The sequence below is a fragment of the Glandiceps talaboti genome, chromosome 21, assembly GCF_964340395.1.
Source record: "Glandiceps talaboti chromosome 21, keGlaTala1.1, whole genome shotgun sequence".
Lineage (NCBI taxonomy): Eukaryota > Metazoa > Hemichordata > Enteropneusta > Spengelidae > Glandiceps > Glandiceps talaboti.
Genome location: NC_135569.1, coordinates 18,656,444 through 18,680,698, shown reverse-complemented (window position 1 = coordinate 18,680,698; position 24,255 = coordinate 18,656,444).

Sequence of the window (24,255 nt, the reverse complement as noted above, 5' to 3'; positions counted from 1 at the left end):
CCCAAGACGTGAATCTAAGTGTTGCGTTTCATCGTCGGATCAAATTTGTTGCATGTGTAACAAGTGCATTTAAGCTTATCTTTCAATTTTTCATTCATTTATATACACACTGCCTTCAATAATTATTTTGTATGGGCATGGTATTTCTGTTATTGTACATGTTGATTTTGTGTCAGGTGACACGTTTTTTGGCACCCTACTATTTTTGTCACCCAAAGTTATACATTTAGCACAGCCTTTTCACCACAAGATGATGTTTGCTGATACACACACAGGCACACACACACACACAGACACACACACACACACAGACACACACACACACACACACACAGACACACACACACACACACACATTATTGAACCTGAGATGTTCAGTTGTGATAATGACAATAACTTTATTTACAACAAAAAATAACAAATAATAATTTGAATAATAACAAAAATAATAATAATATTAATATAATAATACAATTTAATAGTATAAGTACAAAGTATTCCAGGTGAAGAAAGTTTAATCTAAGGTATTATCAAAAGCTGTCACTGACCTTACAAGTTACAAAATTTGACCACATTTTCATGAAATAGTATCACAGTAGGAATGAGTTGACTGATTCATCTCATGGCGTCAGAAACGTGGAAAACTATGAGACCTTTGAACAAGTGACCTAACGGCCTTAATAGAACCACTTTTTTTTTTTTTTTCATGACTGTGTAAAAGTGGTTCTGCTGTTCAGCTTTTCCACTGTACAGTTTCATTTTAGCAGTGTAATAAAATAGTTAGTGGTATCACACTATAGAACACATTTCACACAGAAAGTTGATAAAATATTGTACATTTATATTACAGTCACCATATTAAAAAAATTCTATTTTAACCCTAATTTTGCATATCTAAAATAGTGCCAATGTGTTGTAGCACAACTGTAGTTTTTACATTTTTTACATTTTTTGAATGTTTATACACTTGTCTGTTAAGTCTGTTTAGTCCTTTTGGAATTAAAGGTTTTTGACCAAAAGTACACATTTTCTGTACCTAATTTGCATATTACAGCCACAGGTAATATTATCATGTAATGAAAAATTCGTAATCTGAACACCAGCGAGAATGTTCCAATCAAATTTCAACCCAACCTGCACAGTACTTTTTGAGTCTACATTTTCTGACCAAAAATCACCTTTTTGACCCATTAAATCACTAATCGATGGTAAGATCATATTTATTTCAAAAATTTTCCAACTAGACACCCAACGTAATATATCCATCAAATATCATGGCAATTGGATCAGTGGTGTTTGACTTTAAGTTGTTCACACACACGCGCGCACGTGCACACACACACACACACACACACACACACACACACACACACACACACACACACACACACACGCACGCACACTTTGCCATGTCTATAGCATTACTTAACATAAGAAGTTTAGTTATGCTAAACAATTACTTATTTGTTGGGTGTGTGTCATAGTCTTCTACACAATATACTAATAACCAATGTTGACAATCGGTTGATCCTAACGCAAATTTGAAAATGACAAAATTTATAGTTGATGCATGACGGAAATATTTCAGCATGGGGTACACATTAGTCCGTGTTTTTGACAGAATAATGTAATTTGGCTACAAACTAACTTCACAATCACAACTCCAAACTACAGTGTTAGTCCGAGTACCATACTTCTAGTATGGATTGACTCACGATCTACTTTACATGCATGAAGTAGATGTATACTTCCATGCAATTTCTCATGTTCAAAATAAGATTGTTCAATGATTTTTTATCCATATGTTTTGAAAGTATGAAAGGCCAAAGCTGTTTGATGATGTATTTAAATTTGTCACATTTATGAAATCTGTGTGTAATTGCCAAAATAAGTTGGCCCAGACTGTTGCTCGCTAACATCAACTCACATCACTGCATAAGTACTCCTGAACAGCTCTTTGGGTACAGGGAGGTGATCTGAAGTATAAACATCATGTGTACTACATGGTCAAGTTTCTCTGTCTGGTGGTAATAATAAAGTAACAGGTGGTACACTGACTACTGCGTAGTAGTATTCATATAGAGAACACTGATGTGGATGTCCAATTGATTTTGAATGGGGGAGGGGGAGGGGGGGGGGGCTAGAAGAAAAAAAAAATATATAATGTGTATTTGCACGTATGTAATTATAAATTTAAGAGTCTCAGAGTAAAACGGAGTAGACGTTAAAGTGCCTAAAATCAAATTAAGATGTATAACACAAGTCAAGGCATTTTATAGTCAATGAGGGACAAAGACTTCCCTGTGAGGGAAAGTGAGAATTAGATGTGAATTGTAGAATACATTTTATAGTCAACAAGTCATTGAGAATGACATAGTCCCCGCTATAATTGGGTTTTAAGGGATTATCACTACTCTGATCACGCAACAACACTTGTGAACCTAAATCAAACAGACTTAGATATGTTGTGTGTGCTTGTTGGACATGGAATATGCCTCCAACAATAAAGGATTGGTTGGGTATGGGGGATCATATCACGATGAAAATGGAGTCTGAGTTATGGCTTTGGACATGGAAAATTCACAAACAAAATGGCTGCGAGAAAGCCATATGGGATCGTATCACGACGAAAATGGATATGCACATGTATGTCATAGAACACTGTCCTAATACCAACTTTAAATGAGATCTGTTCAAGCATGTCTGAGCTATGGCTTTGGACATGAAAATTCGCAAACAAAATGGCTGCCAGGCAGCCATATTGGATCGTATCACAACGAAAATGGATATGCACATGTATGTCATAGAACACTGTCCTAATACCAACTTTGAATGAGATCTGTTTAAGCATGTCTGAGTTATGGCTTTGGACATGGAAAATTCACAAACAAAATGGCTGGCAGGCAGCCATATTGGATTGTATCACGACGAAAATGGATATACACATGTATGTCATAGAACACTGTCCTAATACCAACTTTGAATGAGATCTGTTCAAGCATGTCTGAGTTATGACTTTGGACATGGAAAATTCGCAAACAAAATGGCTACCAGGCGACCATATTGGATCGTATCACAATGAAAATGGATATGCACATGTATGTCATAGAACACTGTCCTAATACCAACTTTAAATGAGATCTGTTCAAGCATGTCTGAGTTATGGCTTTGGACATGAAAATTCACAAACAAAATGGCTGCTAGGCGGCCATATTGGATCGTATCATGACAACAATGAATATGCACATGTATGTCATAGAACACTGTATTAATACCAACTTTGAATGAGATCTGTTAAAGCATGTCTGAGTTATGCAGACTCATACATACATACATACATACATACATACATACATACATACACAGACAGACAGACAGACAGACAGACATACATACATACATAGTATACATACATACATACATACATACATACACAGACAGACAGACAGACAGACAGACAGACAGACAGACAGACAGACAGACAGACAGACAGACAGACAGACATACATACATACATACATACATACATACATACAAACAAATAATCAAACACAAATACACAATCATTTCTAAAGTGAACCATTCTTGTTTGGGACTACATAACAGGGCTATATTGCACTTTTCCTATCATGTCACTGTGGAACTGTCATGGCTCTCCCAGTCAGTCCACAGGCTATCCCATACATAGCACCTACAGGCTCTGTGTGAGTAAACGTTTCCGACTGTTCAAGGTGTTACTCCAGGCCGAGTCACCAAAATTCGCACTGGTCTTGTGAGTGACACACAACTGAGTGATACAGCCTACCCATTGACACCCAACCTGGGTTTGAGTGTGTCAGAGAAATATATGTATCTCCTGTTCCCAATGGGATTTGAACCCAAGACGTGAATCTAAGTGTTGCGTTTCATCGTCGGATCAAATTTGTTGCATGTGTAACAAGTGCATTTAAGCTTATCTTTCAATTTTTCATTCATTTATATACACACTGCCTTCATTAATTATTTTGTATGGGCATGGTATTTCTGTTATTGTACATGTTGATTTTGTGTCAGGTGACACGTTTTTTGGCACCCTACTATTTTTGTCACCCAAAGTTATACATTTAGCACAGCCTTTTCACCACAAGATGATGTTTGCTGATACACACACAGGCACACACACACACACAGACACACACACACACACACAGACACACACACACACATTATTGAACCTGAGATGTTCAGTTGTGATAATAACAATAACTTTATTTACAACAAAAAATAACAAATAATAATTTGAATAATAACAATAATAATAATAATATTAATATAATAATACAATTTAATAGTATAAGTACAAAGTATTCCAGGTGAAGAAAGTTTAATCTAAGGTATTATCAAAAGCTGTCACTGACCTTACAAGTTACAAACTTTGACCACATTTTCATGAAATAGTATCACAGTAGGAATGAGTTGACTGATTCATCTCATAGCGTCAGAAACGTGGAAAACTATGAGACCTTTGAACAAGTGACCTAACAGCCTGAATAGAACCACTTTTTTTTTTTTTTCATGACTGTGTAAAAGTGGTTCTGCTGTTCAGCTTTTCCACTGTGCAGTTTCATTTTAGCAGTGTAATAAAATAGTTAGTGGTATCACACTATAGAACACATTTCACACAGAAAGTTGATAAAATATTGTACATTTATATTACAGTCACCATATTAAAAAAATTCTATTTTAACCCTAATTTTGCATATCTAAAATAGTGCCAATGTGTTGTAGCACAACTGTAGTTTTTACATTTTTTGAATGTTTATACACTTGTCTGTTAAGTCTGTTCAGTCCTTTTGGAATTAAAGGTTTTTGACCAAAAGTACACATTTTCTGTACCTAATTTGCATATTACAGCCACTGGTAATATTATCATGTAATGAAAAATTCGTAATCTGAACACCAGCGAGAATGTTCCAATCAAATTTCAACCCAACCTGCACAGTACTTTTTGAGTCTACATTTTCTGACCAAAAATCACCTTTTTGACCCATTAAATCACTAATCGATGGTAAGATCTTTATTTCAAAAATTTTCCAACTAGACACCCAACGTAATATATCCATCAAATATCATGGCAATTGGATCAGTGGTGTTTGACTTGAAGTTGTTCACACACACACACACACACACACACACACACACACACACACACACACACACACACTTTGCCATGTCTATAGCATTACTTAACATAAGAAGTTTAGTTATGCTAAACAATTACTTATTTGTTGGGTGTGTGTCATAGTCTTCTACACAATATACTAATAACCAATGTTGACAATCGGTTGATCCTAACGCAAATTTGAAAATGACAAAATTTACAGTTGATGCATGACGGAAATATTTCAGCATGGGGTACACATTAGTCCGTGTTTTTGACAGAATAATGTAATTTGGCTACAAACTAACTTCACAATCACAACTCCAAACTACAGTGTTAGTCTGAGTACCATACTTCTAGTATGGATTGACTCACTCTACTTTACATGCATGCAGTAGATGTATACTTCCATGCAATTTCTCATGTTCAAAATAAGATTGTTCAATGATTTTTTATCCATATGTTTTGAAAGTATGAAAGGCCAAAGCTGTTTGATGATGTATTTAAATTTGTCACATTTATGAAATCTGTGTATAATTGCCAAAATAAGTTGGCCCAGACTGTTGCTTGCTAACATCAACTCACATCACTGCATAAGTACTCCTGAACAGCTCTTTGGGTACAGCGAGGTGATCTGAAGTATAAACATCATGTGTACTACATGGTCAAGTTTCTCTGTCTGGTGGTAATAATAAAGTAACAGGTGGCACACTGACTACTGCGTAGTAGTATTCATATAGAGAACACTGATGTGGATGTCCGATTGATTTTGAATGGGGGAGGGGGACTACAAGAAAAAAAAAATATAATGTGTATTTGCACGTATGTAATTATAAATTTAAGAGTCTTAGAGTAAAACGGAGATGTTAAAGTGCCTAAAATCAAATTAAGATGTATAACGCAAGTCAAGGCATTTTATAGTCAATGAGGGACAAAGACTTCCCTGTGAGGGAAAGTGAGAATTAGATGTGAATTGTAGAATACTATGTACCATGTGAGTCAAGGCATTTTATAGTCAATGAGGGACAAAGACTTCCCTGTGAGGGAAAGTGAGAATTAGATGTGAATTGTAGAATACTATGTACCATGTGAGTCAAGGCATTTTAGAGTCAATGAGGGACAAAGACTTCCCTGTGAGGGAAAGTGAGAATTAGATGTGAATTTTAGAATACTATGTACCATGTGAGTCAAGGCATTTTAGAGTCAATGAGGGACAAAGACTTCCCTGTGAGGGAAAGTGAGAATTAGATGTGAATTGTAGAATATACTATGTACCATGTGAGTCAAGGCATTTATAGTCCATGAGGGACAAAGACTTCCCTGTGAGGGAAAGTGAGAAACAGGTTGGAACTGTAGAATATGTACTAAGAGTGTACTTTATATGTTGCAGGTGCAGCTGCAGTTGGACGGACTACAAAAGAAATTAGAGGAATTAGAAAAAGACGGCAAACGCTACATCTGTGGACAATGCTCTACAAAAGGTGATGGAGCTAGCACAAACACCAACATGGAACACAAGGCCACACAAATACTGAATGGATTAAGCAGTGCTGGCCATATTTGAGACAAATGATTTTGGGCAAGAAGCAGGGCACCTTATCATTCTGTTGTTGGGAAATAAAGAAGAGGAAGAAATTGCATCAAAAGTGTCTAAGTTCCTTCAACATGGGAAGTTGCCTACCCATTATACTAATCATACTCCACATTGTCCAGCCAAAAACTACAGAGAAGACGTGGATGTAAAACCCAGATATTTGAAATGTTATGTTTGTGGCATTGTTAGGAACTTCGCCAGATATTGTGAAGAAAAAATTCCCTGTGAGATGGAGTCATTAAAATTAAACCTTGAATAAATTTCATTCATGTGTTCTCTATTTGAGTGTGAGCTTGTAAGTTAAGATATTAGTACTCTGAGACAGGGGTGTGATCACCAAAAGGCATTGCCTTATGACAGCCTGCCTTTTGTAGGATCCTGTCTGGGGTACTGCCTTGTACATGTAATTAAAAGGGGTGTTAAAATTTTCTTTCAGTTCGATATTCCAATGTGGGAAATGGACTATAAATGTGCAGTAATGTGAAACCTTCTCTTGGGTGTCTGTTGAGGGTGCACCCAGGCATGACTCTACGTCTCGGATGTTGAAGCAGTAGCCTAGGGAAAAAAATCAACATATCTCCCTGGTACATGACATTAAGAAACCAAAATGATTTAATAGCCGTTAAAATACATAATCACGTACATACGTGGGACAAGTTGACAATAGTTGTGAAAAACAAATCATAGACTGGCTATCAGAGGGAATATAGGTATCTCACTATGTGACTCCTTGTAAGGGAAATTTTAAGAGCAATTAGTCTTATAATCATTCATACCCATCACTTATAGTACTTCAAAACAGTCCTGGATGTAAAGATTTTGGCCAGTTTATTTCTACAACTATATCAGACAGATTAAAGTCTGGAGCACTATCAGTGTGAGGGAAAGTTGGAAAGGACCCACCACCACTATTAGTTATGCCTTTAAACCATGTATGTGCATTGATATGAGATACCTGAGTCTCTGGATAAAACCAGAGAACTTCAAATTAGATCAATGGGTGGAAGTTACAAGATATCTAGAACAAGGAGATTTTTCACTTCAAATGTGATGACAAAAGTTGGTATGACCATGTTAAAATATCACACGACAGAAAGCTTTTGGGTTTCAAATGTGCTGGGATTTGGTATGTGAGCAATACACAGTACCATTCGGGTGGAAGTTATCTGCCTTTGTACATCACACCATAAGTACTGTATAACAAATTATGAAAGGTCCATAGGAGTGCCATGTATAAATAGATGAAAGGCATGGAGGCCCTTTAGCAGACAACAAGTAACACACCTGAGCCAAAAGGAATTAGTGGAAGTAGCAGTCTTTATACTGGCAAAATTGTGTGTTGACACAGGATATTTCCAAGCACTCAAGAAAAAATAATCAGTTCAGTTGTGCTAAAAGTGCATTAAAAGAATATATGAACTCCCGATATATGAGAGCCATGTATCAATGAATGCAAATTTTTACTCATCAAGAGATTGTTGCCGTTTTTGCACATGCAAAATCCGGGAAAAGTGTCGGCTATGACAATATTCCTGAGTTATAGTTTTGAGGTATTGATGGTAAAGTGTATTTTGCATTGAAAGACATGGGAGCTAGGGAGAGTAGATTGTAATGCAATTATCAAATTTGGTTGGTAAAGTATCAATGTGAGACATTGTGACATTAGATATTGGTACTCGATATGTATACTGAGTGGCCCTTACAAACTGGGTAGTTGGCTATGTTATGTTGTCTTTTCCCTTGGCTAAGAAGTAAAGGAAAGGAGTCATGAGAGTGGTGAAAAGTGTACACATGGAGGGAGATATCTATGAATATTAGCAATACATGCATGACTCCCATCCACCTACCTAAGGATAATATCACTTTGCTTGGCATTAGCACCATTTAACAACTCAGTCCAAATCTTGATTACAATACTATAGATAGTATCCTTTAAGCAAAGTGATAAGGCTTTACATACTATATAATCTCTTATGTCAACACAGTGCTCAAACTGAAGTTGGGCAACAAAAATGTTCACCCGGGACTATGCTTTGCACCTGCAGGCTTCAATTTTTTTTTCAAAGGTCACTTGTCAATGGACAAGAGAATTTTCAATTTCACTTCTGGTATAATAAATTGTTTGTCCTATCAAGATGTGACATATTGCACTTCTTTTTACACACCTGAGAATGTATTTCAAGTACATAATAAAAATAATAATAAAAATAATTATACTGGATAGTTCTCTAAGTAAACACTTATCTGTCAAGAAATCCAGTGAGGGTCATCCCTCATGGATTCAGTGTTTGATAATGCAAGGGGAACCGGAGTACACGGGGAAACCTGCATTGTTCAGTAGAGTCAAACTAAACAAGGAATGGTTTGAACCCCAACCACAGTGGTAAGAGGAAAGTGGTTTCACCACTCGGCACAACCGACAACCCCTGATTTTAAAGTTATTAACAAACAAAACACTCTGAAGGTCTATCATTTGTGACAATCTTGTGTGTTTTTTCTATTTCCATCATTTTGCCTAAATGTGTGCTAGCCGATGTAAAATGATGCCTTACTACTGAAACACATACACTTGTTTCTCGACATAAGTTTCAGACTTATTGTCACCAAAATGATGCTTGATATAGTTCTTTTTTTTTCAATATTACTTGTAAACATGTTTTAAAAGAAATTGGCGTTATTTCAATTCTACAATGTGTCTGTGATAGAAATTGGCTTGATTTTGATAATTAACCCTGAAGGTAAGGAAAGCAGGATTCAAACACTTGGAGTAAAAAAAAAATTCCAGGGTTTTCCCTGGGTTTTCCATCAGTTTCCAGTGTACTTGTATTGATTCGGGTCATTTTCCAGCGGTGTTGACCATCAATATTTATTTTATTGAATGACATCTAATTCTCTGACACGGATGAAAAGTAATTAACAAGGTCTCTCACAATATGTCACAACACATTTTAAAGACAGTCAACACTGCAGCTGTTGGTTTAAAAAACAAAACCGTCATAGCCATTAGATTAACATTGTTCATTTTCAAATCAGCCAAATGGAAAAGTCGTTAGCCACAAACTTTAAACATTGAAAATATTAATTTGTTTGTCTATATATTTCTCTTAATGTCTGTCTTATTATTTTAGTCCTATGAGTCAATACTGTGATACTATTTTATCACCATCAAAATCTTGACTATCATGTTCACTCATTGTAGGTCCCAATAAGCTTATCCCTACCAACATTAAATCAACCAATTCATCACAATCTTTCCAACTACATTACTTTGAGCAATATATTGATCAAGTGTAACTTTTGTCATGTTTTATTACATCAGTTTTCCTGCACACTGAAATCGACTGTACACCTCCATTTTTACTCTGAGCTGTACAGAGAGACTTCTGTTCTACCCCTAAGTAGTAGTTTCATTCAGCTGTAGATGGAATGTACTGAAACTTATGAGTGGTTACTCTGATGGTAGCAAAACACCAATGCTACAGGAGACAATTCAACAACTCGTGCAAACGAACTAAATGCATTCTATAACAGGTTTGAGTGCTATGTTTTCTCTTTCAAGCATAGCAATCAGGAATGAACTGAGAGCGGCGTCCTCAAATATCACTGATGGCGAACGTCTCTCGACCGACAAGGAAGAGGTGCTTCGGGTGCTCCAGTGTGCTCCCAAACAAAGCGTCGGGGCCTGATAATTTTACTCCCTGTGTTCTGAACTTGTGCACTGATCAACTTGCTCGTATTCTGTCTGTCATATTCAATTTGTGCTTTCAACATGACTTAGCTCCGATGTCATGGAAAACTTCTCATATTGTTCCTGTCCCAAAGAAAGCTGTGATATCATCAATGAACGATCTTAGACCAGTTGCGCTGACGTCTGCCATTATGCAAGTCTGTGAACGAGTAGTTTTACAAATAAGTTAATAGTTACAGTCTCTGATTTTATTGATCCATTACAGTTTGCCTATCGTAAGAACAGGGGTATAGAAGGATGTGATGTTACATGTTTTAAATAATGTATATTCTCATTTAGAAAAATCTGGAAGTTCAATCAGATTAATGTTCTTTGACTTTTCAAGTGCTTTTAACACTATACAGCCACATCTTATCGTTTGGAAACTTTTAGCAATGAACTTGTCACCTTCAACTGTACATTGGATTTTTAATTACCTTACGAATAGACCACAGCATTAGCATTTTCGCTTTGAAGTGCAGAGGTGATAAATATCCAAGTGGGTCCTTTAGCGATGCAACACGTTTGATGAGATAAGAAATCACTTCAAATGAACTACCAAACGAATGTAACCTTATTCATTTAGAGGGGTTGAAGATAAGAAATAAAACTTAGGAAGTAAATAGTAACACCTCAACCATTAGCAGTAAAAAACAAGACCAACGAAATTGAACAAATATATTTGACTTGAAGTTCAGCATACACATGAAAGCACACATGGAATTAGTCTATCAGCTAGCCCTCGGATGTTCTTCCGATAAAATACGACACACAGCCGAACAACGCTATCGAGGATGGAACATCCGAGGTCTAGTGAATGTCATCAGGATATAAATAACTGCCAATCAGAGAACCGTATTAGCGACAAGCACAAACAGAGGACAATAGCTAAATTTTCATGCATATTCATCTTAAGGAGGGGCTTGTAAAAATAACCACCAATGCGTTAACTAAAATGTGTGAATGACAATGTCTATCTACACACTCGTCAAACACAATTACCATAAACTGATAAGACATAGTAAGACATAAATGTGTTTGTCAACACCTGCATGCAGAGATTGAATATATTAAAGTATATATATGCATATATGGCCCAACCCACCGCTTATCGTAATCTCAATGGAATGTCCGGTCTGAAAATGACATTCGCTAGACTGTTCGGGCAGGCCCTCACATGCGAACTTCGTTCGCTTATAGTAACTTATAGCATCGAAAGAAAGCCCGAATGTCTAGCAGCAAGACTAACATGGAATGAACAAATAAATGATTCAGAATTGGAAGATGAAAAGAACACATGTACTTCTAATGTGACAATGTGAAATGAGACAAATGGAACTAAATGATTGAAATACTGTGAATTAATGCACACAAATATGAAAAGAAATAAATGACGTTTAAAGAATTTAGAGACATCTAACATAGTATACCTTTAATGTTGTGTGATGAATTGCCAATAAATGAATATTTCCCGATCATAACATCACAATTACTCAGCGTCAGGCCTGACTACACAATCATTCACTCAATCGTACTGAACCCTCAAACATACTTTTAACAGAAAATAACCCCAACTAAAAATACATTAGTTAAACTCTATAAAACAGCATATTCATCATAGCAACTCCAAGGGTGAAATAATAAGGCAAAGTATGAAAATAATTTGGTTGGATACAAGGTTCACAATATTATAAGTTATGACAACAACTTTCTAAGAATCGGTGAGAAAACTTTAAAGGCCACATGAGGACAAATGTACATGCATTTTGACTTAATTCATTTCAGAGTTCATAATGAAAATTACAAAAAAATTCTCAATGGAAATACATGTAAGGCGAAATAAAAAAAAATTGTGTTGTTCCAATTACATTCAATGTTAAAATAGTTGGGTTGGTATATTCTTTATTTTATTGTCTTGTATTTTTTTCATGTGTGAGTGTCTTGTTCAGGTTTTCCATTGTTTTCCAAATGGTCTGTGTTGTTTATTTCTTTCTATCAGATGTACAGCCATTACAGATTGGAAGAATAGGTTTATATTGTTTTTTAAGTTGGTGTCAGTTTCCGCACCCACTATTTCTTGCGAGACTTCACGATTTTCGCGACATCGTTATTATTTTCCTCAAATAGATAAGATAAAGATAAGATAAGATAACACTTTATTTTAGCCGTTTAGAAAATTTTACATTTCTAATTTGGTATTTAAACAAAATAAAGTTAATAATGATCTATGAAATATAAATATTAAAATATACAGTAGTTCTAGTGTGTGTCTATTGACTACATGTATCATCCAGGTATATGTAGAGAGCGGTTATAATATCCTTATGTTTTGATTGTAGTATATATCTAAATTGCTCTCCTCTATCTAAGTTTATAAAGTTTGAGTTGAGGGTAGTGATAATACTAAACATTTTTTCTCTTTGTTTTGTATATAATTTACAATGAATTAGATGATGTCTTTCATCTTCTATTTCTTTACAATGTGTACATAGTCTGTCTTCTACTGGTGTTTTTGGTTTTGTATATCTACCCTTCTCAATGGCAAGTTGATGGCAACTTAATCTAAATTTGGCTATTGTTTTGATGTGTTGTTTATTGTTCATTACTTTAATGTATTCTTCTTGTTCCAGGGAATTTTTGAAGTTGTTGTATACGTAAAAAAAAGGTAAGGGTTGGCGTGAAAATCTAGGTGGGGTCGGGTAACTAAAGCCGATTTCATAAGTTCGAGGTCATTAGCATTGGTAACGACTGAGCGAATGCACAACATCTGGATTAAGCTAATTTAGTCAATGGTTACGTAAGCAGCCTCGTTCACGATAATATGAAGAACGTTAGTCCTATAAACTTCTGACATACTATCATAAGATTGAAAATTGTTATTTCAAATTAAGTCTGTAACCTTTAAGTTTAGAAACACTAGTTTTTCCAGTTCGGTTATCCGTTTTGGCACCTCCAACAATCATAATATTAATATATTGAATGAATGTGGCTGTTTATCTTAGTATTACCCAATAAGCAACAGGTAGAATGGTATATAAACAGCTGTTTTCGCATTCTATACACCCTAGTCTAAATCATAAATGACCACATACTCCCTACTTTACCCTATGGAGGATATGAAGATATAATGCTAATGTGTGTCCAAGTTTGAACCTCTTTCTAAATGTAGATAAACATGGTTCTATACACCCCCAGTCTATATGACCACATACTCCCTACTTTACCCCATGGAGGATACACAGATATATCTATAATGCCAATGTGTGTCCAAGTTTGGACCCCTCTCTAAATGTGGATATAAACACAGTTCTATATAGCCCCAATCTAAAAGAGCATATATCCCCTTCTTTACCCATGGAAAGTATAAAGGTAACATATTGTGATGTGTGAAGATATTTCACTGGCTACGTATGTGGTGAAATTATTAACTTCATACACATTTGACTCCGGGGTAAAATTTAGTATCAAAAGTGGTACCGAGTCTGCTGTACCCCCTAGTCAAAGGTGTTGGTAAACAGGATGTGTGAACATGGTCACACGAGGACAAAGATGGACAAAGATGGTAGTTTAACCATGTTTACCACATGGTTTACCCACCCTGTTAAATCTCACTTTTTGTACAGTGTAGCATTGATCATGTAATATTTGAGTCACATGATTCATCAATCAAATTCAGACATATCCGGTAAAACAAACAAAAAATAAAGTATGTCTCCCATTATTATATGGTTTCATCTCAATATATTTAAAAGCCACTTAAAGCAGATTTTTTCCAAAGAAAAACATCATTTTAGATACAAAATTATGGGCTCTGAATAACTGAATATGTTCATCACTTGCATCGCAAATGTTTATATATGGTGCTCCGTGTTGCTGCAAGTCCCGATTTCTCAATTCAACTCAATGATTTAGGAATATTACTGTACTAACAAACATTAAAATGTAGTTATTCTTTTAAAACATTTAAAACAAATTTCAATTATCGACAATATAAATGTCATACTTCTACAACCCAGAAATTCAACTGCACTATGTATATGTCATCAGTGGTCCGTACCGTACGTTGAACTTTCAAATTGTGTAACAATTTCTAGAGGTACAGTGCAGTGATGCCTTGGTACATGTTACAATGTTATGATAATCATGCTAACAGACCTACTCTTACAATATTGCAATGCATGGTTATGTTATGTTGCCGATATGATGACCGTAGTATGGTAGCAATTATATACATAGTATGCAAGATCAAAACAAACATGGCAGCACCAAGCGTGAACTGTAGACACACAAAGTATACCATAGAACGATCCTTTGACTTTCTGGGGCTATCAAAAAATGACAATGACAAAATTCATGACATCATTATTTGACAACATACAGAATAGTGTCAACTCATTGGAGATAATGTGTATCTGGTGTATGTACCTAAATACTTATAATATGTATTAAAGGGCCACTGCAATTCTATTTTTCACTTTTCATCAAACCAATAAAAAATAGCCACTTAACACATTTTTTTAAAAATTTATTTATTTGTTCAGGCAAACCAACGGGCATAAAGGCCATTTACAGGCACCTTTCAACACTTGTCCAAGAAGTCCAGTGAGGGCCATCCCTCATGGGTTCAGTGTTAATGCAGGAGGAAACCGGAGTACCCGGGGAAAACCTGTGTTTTTCGGTAGTCAAACTGAACGACACTCTTCTTACTTACAGCGTGGTAAATTTTAATCGAACCCTGAATGGGGTTCGAACCCCGACCGCAGTGGTAAGAGGCAAGTGGTTTAACCACTTGGCCATCGACAACCACAACCATTTCTATAGCACTGAGGAGAAAAAAGTGACCACGAATAGTGAAAATCTCGTTAGAAATTATGCTGCTTCCACATTCGTGACACCTTCTGCTGAGCGAGAATTTATATTTGCATATGAAAGCATTCCTGTTATGTCATCATAGTAGGAACACATAACCTTGAACTTCACCTTCCTAACATGCATTGCTATGGAGGCTCGGTTACAACAACAAGTTCTAGAAATTGTATCTTTCGAACGGGATGGCGAATGTTTGACAGATTTTTCAAGTGAAGAGGTGACAACTTGCAGTAAATCAACATTTAATCATACATTCCTTTCATTAGGGGGCAGTATGAACATATTACATGTATTGTAAAGAAAGAAATAGAATTGCAGTGGCCCTTTAGAGGTACAATAGGTGGAGTGTTCACCCTTACCTAAATACTTGTATATAATATGTATTAATGGTACAACAGGTGTAGTGTTCACCCTTACCTAAATACTTGTATATAATATGTATTAATGGTACAACAGGTGGAGTGTTCACCCTTACCTAAATACTTGTATATAATATGTATTAATGGTACAACAGGTGTAGTGTTCACCCTTACCTAAATACTTGTATATAATATGTATTAATGGTACAACAGGTGTAGTGTTCACCCTTACCTAAATACTTGTATATAATATGTATTAATGGTACAATTGGTGGAGTGTTCACCCTTACCTAAATACTTGTATATAATATGTATTAATGGTACAATTGGTGGAGTGTTCACCCTTACCTAAATACTTGTATATAATATGTATTAATGGTACAATTGGTGTAGTGTTCACCCTTACCTAAATACTTGTATATAATATGTATTAATGGTACAATAGGTGGAGTGTTCACCCTTACCTAAATACTTGTATATAATATGTATTAATGGTACAATAGGTGGAGTATTCACCCTTACCTATATACTTGTATATAATATGTATTAATGGTACAAATTGGTGGAGTGTTCACCCTTACCTAAATACTTGTATATAATATGTATTAATGGTACAAATTGGTGGAGTGTTCACCCTTACCTAAATACTTGTATATAATATGTATTAATGGTACAAATTGGTGGAGTGTTCACCCTTACCTATATACTTGTATATAATATGTATTAATGGTACAACAGGTGTAGTGTTCACCCTTACCTAAATACTTGTATATAATATGTATTAATAGTACAACAGGTGTAGTGTTCACCCTTACCTATATACTTGTATATAATATGTATTAATAGTACAACAGGTGGAGTGTTCACCCTTACCTATATACTTGTATATAATATGTATTAATGGTACAATAGGTGGAGTATTCACCCTTACCTAAATACTTGTATATAATATGTATTAATGGTACAATTGGTGGAGTGTTCACCCTTACCTAAATACTTGTATATAATATGTATTAATGGTACAATTGGTGGAGTGTTCACCCTTACCTATATACTTGTATATAATATGTATTAATGGTACAATTGGTGGAGTGTTCACCCTTACCTATATACTTGTATATAATATGTATTAATGGTACAATAGGTGGAGTATTCACCCTTACCTAAATACTTGTATATAATATGTATTAATGGTACAATAGGTGTAGTGTTCACCCTTACCTAAATACTTGTATATAATATGTATTAATGGTACAACAGGTGTAGTGTTCACCCTTACCTATATACTTGTATATAATATGTATTAATTGTACAACAGGTGTAGTGTTCACCCTTACCTATATACTTGTATATAATATGTATTAATGGTACAATAGGTGTAGTGTTCACCCTTACCTATATACTTGTATATAATATGTATTAATGGTACAATAGGTGGAGTATTCACCCTTATCTAAATACTTGTATATAATATGTATTAATGGTACAATAGGTGGAGTATTCACCCTTACCTAAATACTTGTATATAATATGTATTAATGGTACAATAGGTGTAGTGTTCACCCTTACCTAAATACTTGTATATAATATGTATTAATGGTACAATTGGTGGAGTGTTCACCCTTACCTATATACTTGTATATAATATGTATTAATGGTACAATAGGTGTAGTGTTCACCCTTACCTAAATACTTGTATATAATATGTATTAATGGTACAATAGGTGGAGTGTTCACCCTTACCTATATACTTGTATATAATATGTATTAATTGTACAACAGGTGTAGTGTTCACCCTTACCTATATACTTGTATATAATATGTATTAATGGTACAACAGGTGTAGTGTTCACCCTTACCTAAATACTTGTATATAATATGTATTAATGGTACAAATTGGTGGAGAGTTCACCCTTACCTAAATACTTGTATATAATATGTATTAATGGTACAAATTGGTGGAGTGTTCACCCTTACCTAAATAAACAGGTGTAGTGTTCACCCTTACCTAAATACTTGTATATAATATGTATTAATGGTACAAATTGGTGGAGAGTTCACCCTTACCTAAATACTTGTATATAATATGTATTAATGGTACAACAGGTGTAGCGTTCACCCTTACCTAAATACTTGTATATAATATGTATTAATGGTACAACAGGTGTAGTGTTCACCCTTACCTAAATACTTGTATATAATATGTATTAATGGTACAATAGGTGGAGTATTCACCCTTACCTAAATACTTGTATATAATATGTATTAATGGTACAATTGGTGGAGTGTTCACCCTTACCTATATACTTGTATATAATATGTATTAATGGTACAACAGGTGTAGTGTTCACCCTTACCTAAATACTTGTATATAATATGTATTAATGGTACAATAGGTGGAGTATTCACCCTTACCTAAATACTTGTATATAATATGTATTAATGGTACAATTGGTGGAGTGTTCACCCTTACCTAAATACTTGTATATAATATGTATTAATGGTACAATTGGTGGAGTGTTCACCCTTACCTATATACTTGTATATAATATGTATTAATGGTACAATTGGTGGAGTGTTCACCCTTACCTATATACTTGTATATAATATGTATTAATGGTACAATAGGTGGAGTATTCACCCTTACCTAAATACTTGTATATAATATGTATTAATGGTACAATAGGTGTAGTGTTCACCCTTACCTAAATACTTGTATATAATATGTATTAATGGTACAACAGGTGTAGTGTTCACCCTTACCTATATACTTGTATATAATATGTATTAATTGTACAACAGGTGTAGTGTTCACCCTTACCTATATACTTGTATATAATATGTATTAATGGTACAATAGGTGTAGTGTTCACCCTTACCTATATACTTGTATATAATATGTATTAATGGTACAATAGGTGGAGTATTCACCCTTATCTAAATACTTGTATATAATATGTATTAATGGTACAATAGGTGGAGTATTCACCCTTACCTAAATACTTGTATATAATATGTATTAATGGTACAATAGGTGTAGTGTTCACCCTTACCTAAATACTTGTATATAATATGTATTAATGGTACAATTGGTGGAGTGTTCACCCTTACCTATATACTTGTATATAATATGTATTAATGGTACAATAGGTGTAGTGTTCACCCTTACCTAAATACTTGTATATAATATGTATTAATGGTACAATAGGTGGAGTGTTCACCCTTACCTATATACTTGTATATAATATGTATTAATTGTACAACAGGTGTAGTGTTCACCCTTACCTATATACTTGTATATAATATGTATTAATGGTACAACAGGTGTAGTGTTCACCCTTACCTAAATACTTGTATATAATATGTATTAATGGTACAAATTGGTGGAGAGTTCACCCTTACCTAAATACTTGTATATAATATGTATTAATGGTACAAATTGGTGGAGTGTTCACCCTTACCTAAATAAACAGGTGTAGTGTTCACCCTTACCTAAATACTTGTATATAATATGTATTAATGGTACAAATTGGTGGAGAGTTCACCCTTACCTAAATACTTGTATATAATATGTATTAATGGTACAACAGGTGTAGCGTTCACCCTTACCTAAATACTTGTATATAATATGTATTAATGGTACAAATTGGTGGAGTGTTCACCCTTACCTAAATACTTGTATATAATATGTATTAGTGGTACAACAGGTGTAGTGTTCACCCTTACCTAAATACTTGTATATAATATGTATTAATGGTACAATTGGTGGAGTGTTCACCCTTACCTATATACTTGTATATAATATGTATTAATGGTACAATTGGTGGAGTGTTCACCCTTACCTAAATACTTGTATATAATATGTATTAATGGTACAAATTGGTGGAGTGTTCACCCTTACCTAAATACTTGTATATAATATGTATTAATGGTACAAATTGGTGGAGTGTTCACCCTTACCTATATACTTGTATATAATATGTATTAATGGTACAATAGGTGTAGTGTTCACCCTTACCTAAATACTTGTATATAATATGTATTAATGGTACAATAGGTGTAGTGTTCACCCTTACCTAAATACTTGTATATAATATGTATTAATGGTACAATAGGTGGAGTATTCACCCTTACCTAAATACTTGTATATAATATGTATTAATGGTACAAATTGGTGGAGTGTTCACCCTTACCTAAATACTTGTATATAATATGTATTAATGGTACAAATTGGTGGAGTGTTCACCCTTACCTAAATACTTGTATATAATATGTATTAATGGTACAATAGGTGGAGTGTTCACCCTTACCTAAATACTTGTATATAATATGTATTAATGGTACAATAGGTGTAGTGTTCACCCTTACCTACAATGTATATACTTGTATATAATATGTATTAATGGTACAACAGGTGAAGTATTCACCCTTACCTACAATGTATATACTTGTATATAATATGTATTAATGGTACAATAGGTGGAGTATTCACCCTTATCTAAATACTTATATACGATTTATAATAGATTAAAAAATATTATAATATTTGCCAATATAATGCCTATAGTTCTCCTGAAAGTGTTTAATCATAGCAAGTAGACTCCTACAGTAAACTGTAAATTGAAAAAGTTATTTCAGTATATGTTTGTATTCTAAGGAACAGCTTGAATCTAACCAAAACACTCCTGAGCAATACTGCAACCTAATCAAAATGTTAAAAGTTTCCTTTAGATAATTAATTTATAGTTTTGTTCAGTTGTACATGTCGTCAATAATTAAGTTGGGAAATATTGATTAATTATGTCTATGAGCTCCTGCCCATCTAATATATTAGGGCAGCCTACAGTGCTTATCATAATTTATGCAGCCTGTCTGGGTCAGCTGCGAATAGGTATAATGCATTCAGTAATATTTAGTCTGGAGACTGTAGCAGGAAGTACCAGTGGGTCTTATATTTTGACAAAATAGAAGATCACAAGTCATTAGTCAATAGAACCATCACTTGACACTTCAAATTCACCTGGACAGACTGTGATGAGCTTTTCCTTACTTATATGCAATGTTGTATTGGTTCATCCAAATACTTTTCTGACAGACTGCCATATCAAACCTAAATAATGTTACATAATGTTGTAAACTTGCAGAGACGAACCGGTACATTGGCAACATCCATCAAAAACAGTACCAATCACATTGCAGCACAACTGTAGTTTATGCATTATTTTTTTTATTTTTTAATTCATCCATTTTCCGATCCATCAATGTCATTATTGCAATATATATCATAATTTCACGGTTGCTATGTACATATATGTCCATATATGCCAACTGTTGATGAATCCCTGTTGTTGTGTAATCAATATTCACTATCATTTTCCTATTGCTATGGACATGGTGTTGTTGCTAGGCTTATTTGTATACATTTCTGAATGTTTATTCATTTGTCAATTAATCCTTGTTGTTATCAATGCATTACACAACATTAATAAGGTGCTACTATGGGTATGGTCTTATTGCCAGGCATATTTGCATTCAATTTTTGAATGTTTATTCACTTGCCTGCCCATCTCTGTTTTGGTTGACTGTTGACTGTGTCAAAATATGTTGGACAATATCTGTAGAATAACTCCTCCAGAAACATTCCATTTCAGCTAAATTCACCTAGCAGTTTTCGAGATACAAGTTTGGACTAAAATTGCCAACTGCCTATTTGTGTGTGTGCTACCAGTACCTATATTTTGCTTGTGTTATTTCATTAAAAAAACATACTGTATGAACTGTAAAAAGAATTGTTACACATGATTGGCACCCTATCTTTTCTGGTCTGGTAGTAAATTTGAGCCCTTCACTTGATGAGATTGCATTTACAAAGCTTAGACAGTCAAGGGGTCGAAATAGAAATATTTTTAACATGTGTGCACCTTGACTTTGGAATTTACCTGCACACAATGTACACACAATATTTTTCAGTTAAATTTGTCCTATTATATATTAAATTATTGCAATAAGTGATGCTAGGATTCAATCTTTTGTTCAGCCTGGCCAGCAGTACTCAACTTCTTTTATCTATTCTTGATGATGGATCTTTCAGCAGGACCAAAACGCAGAATTAAAAGGTTTTAAATTCAACGTCATTGGGAGTAAGTTCTTATCATTTATACTGCACTAACAATAGAATAATATTTTTGAGATTTAATTTTTGACCAAAATTCACATTTTACACCTAATTTGCATATTACTGATGAGATCCTTATATGTTTAATATTGCTTCATCTGTGCACCCCCACATACATCCTCATTAAATTTCAGCCAAATCTGCTCCCTAGTTTTGGAATTAAAGATTTTTGACCAAAAAGACACATTTTTAGCCCTTATTTGCATATTACTTATGGCATCATCATGTCATGAACAAATATTAATTTACTCTACCCTAAGACTGTTCCCACCAAATTTCAGGTAAATCTGCTCAGTGGTTTTAGAGCTTAAGTTTTTTGACCAAAAATGGCATTTTTTGACCTAAAACGCACATTTCTGATGCAATCATTTTCATTTGAACAATTTCTTAACGAGACACCCAAAGTAACATGGCCACCAAATATCAAAGTAATTGGTCCAGCAGTTTTTGACTTTAAGTTGTTTACACACACACACACACACACAGCAATGCCTATAGCACTACTGAACCTTATCAGTTCAATTGTGCTAAAAAGCAATGCCATAAGACACTTTGTCAATGAAGAGTACACCATGAATTAAGCTGAATTGAGGTACTAACTGCTGAAATATGTGTCATTAACACTGACAACAATGTTGTTGTGAACATAGTGCATATTTCCACAACTATCAAAGGGTGAAATGTGGCAACACGACATTTGCACATGCCATACTTATGATCCTATCAAAAATTGCCAATTTGAATGCCTCATATTTGACAAGCAGTCTCAAGTCTCAAAGATAACAAGGTTCCATGCATTCATTTACTTCTGCATTTCCAATAAGTAAATCATAGACCCTCCACCAACGGGGTATGCAACTACACCATTTCCACTGAAACGAACTCTGTTTGCATACATTAAGTTTAATTAATCCTGTTACTATAGCAGTAATGAAGACTTCCTTCAAGAGTGTAAAAACCTCATGATGCTACATAAATCACATGTAAAATCTCGAAAAAGATGAGAAGAGATTATACGCGGTTATGCTTATTTATGTTGATGACCACAACACATCATGGTATGGCATCTTCCCATGTCTTTGACGACAATTTTGATTTTTGTCAGCTCTGCATACACAAGGAAGGACTTGATAATTGAACAAGAGTGGGCATGAAACCATACAAAATCATGTAAATGATAACGTACAATTATGATGAAAATATGTAATTTCCTTATACGAAGACATGCCAACAGTGGCCGACACATGCAACAAGCATGAGAAAGGCTGGAAGTTTAGATACAAATCTATAATTCTGCCATTTTTTCCGCGACTATTGCGCGAGACATTTTGAAATCTATGCATGCCTCTAGAATTTGAAGAATGATGTACAATTTTGTGAAACACATCGTCGATCGAACTGGTATGTCTATAAATTTTGTACATTTCTACAATGCCATGTATTTTTATGCCATTTTAATAGCCCTGCATAACACCGGCACATGTACTACGCTCAAGAACATAACAGATTTGCACTTTTCAAATCAAAGAAGACATAATGGGTTACAATTCATTCAAATATTAAAATTGAGCCACAACTTGAAAGGTAATCTGCGTAAATACAATCTCTCAAGTCAAAGTTGGAGTACTTCTCATTTTCTCAGTTAGTTCGGTCATGGTTCATCTGAGAATGATGTAAAGTTTCAAATTCAATCGGCTAGCAACCAGAAATTTGAAGTCTAGTACTCGTTTTGAAATCGTTTCGGAGACATGTTTTTGACGAAATGTATCGTGAATATATCAACCACGACAACAGAGGTAAAATGGCAACCACGCATTGGATGTTTACATTTTATTTTGATGTAGTTACGATAACATGCCTAATCCTGATCAATGAAGGCAGCCTAAAATATTAACATGTGATAAAAAGCATCAATAAATAGACTCAAAACTTCAAGAATCATTTCTGACAGAGAAATCCAGTAACAACCCTAATGAACGAAACACTGTACTCAAAGCATACTGCAACAATCGCAAACAATGGACAGCTTATGTGATCTATTCTTCTTTTCATACCAGAGAACAACAAAATACACGACAAGACTATGTATGATTTACCTAAAATACTATATATCTTGTTGGGTCTTCAACCAGTTATAAACTTCAAAATGGTCAGAAAATTTAGTGAAAAACATGTCGGATAGCTAGCAACTATCATTGAGTCACAGTGACTGTAAACAACACAGAAATGGACAGGAAATGCTTATGTAGCTTAATGTATGCAAACAAACATCATACAATAAACATTTAGAGATCCTTTGATGTGTATCCTGTTGCAGTGTTGGTGGAGGGTCTATGAGTAAATATATCAATTAATGTTGATTAAATCCTTCTGTTACTTCAAAATTCAAAC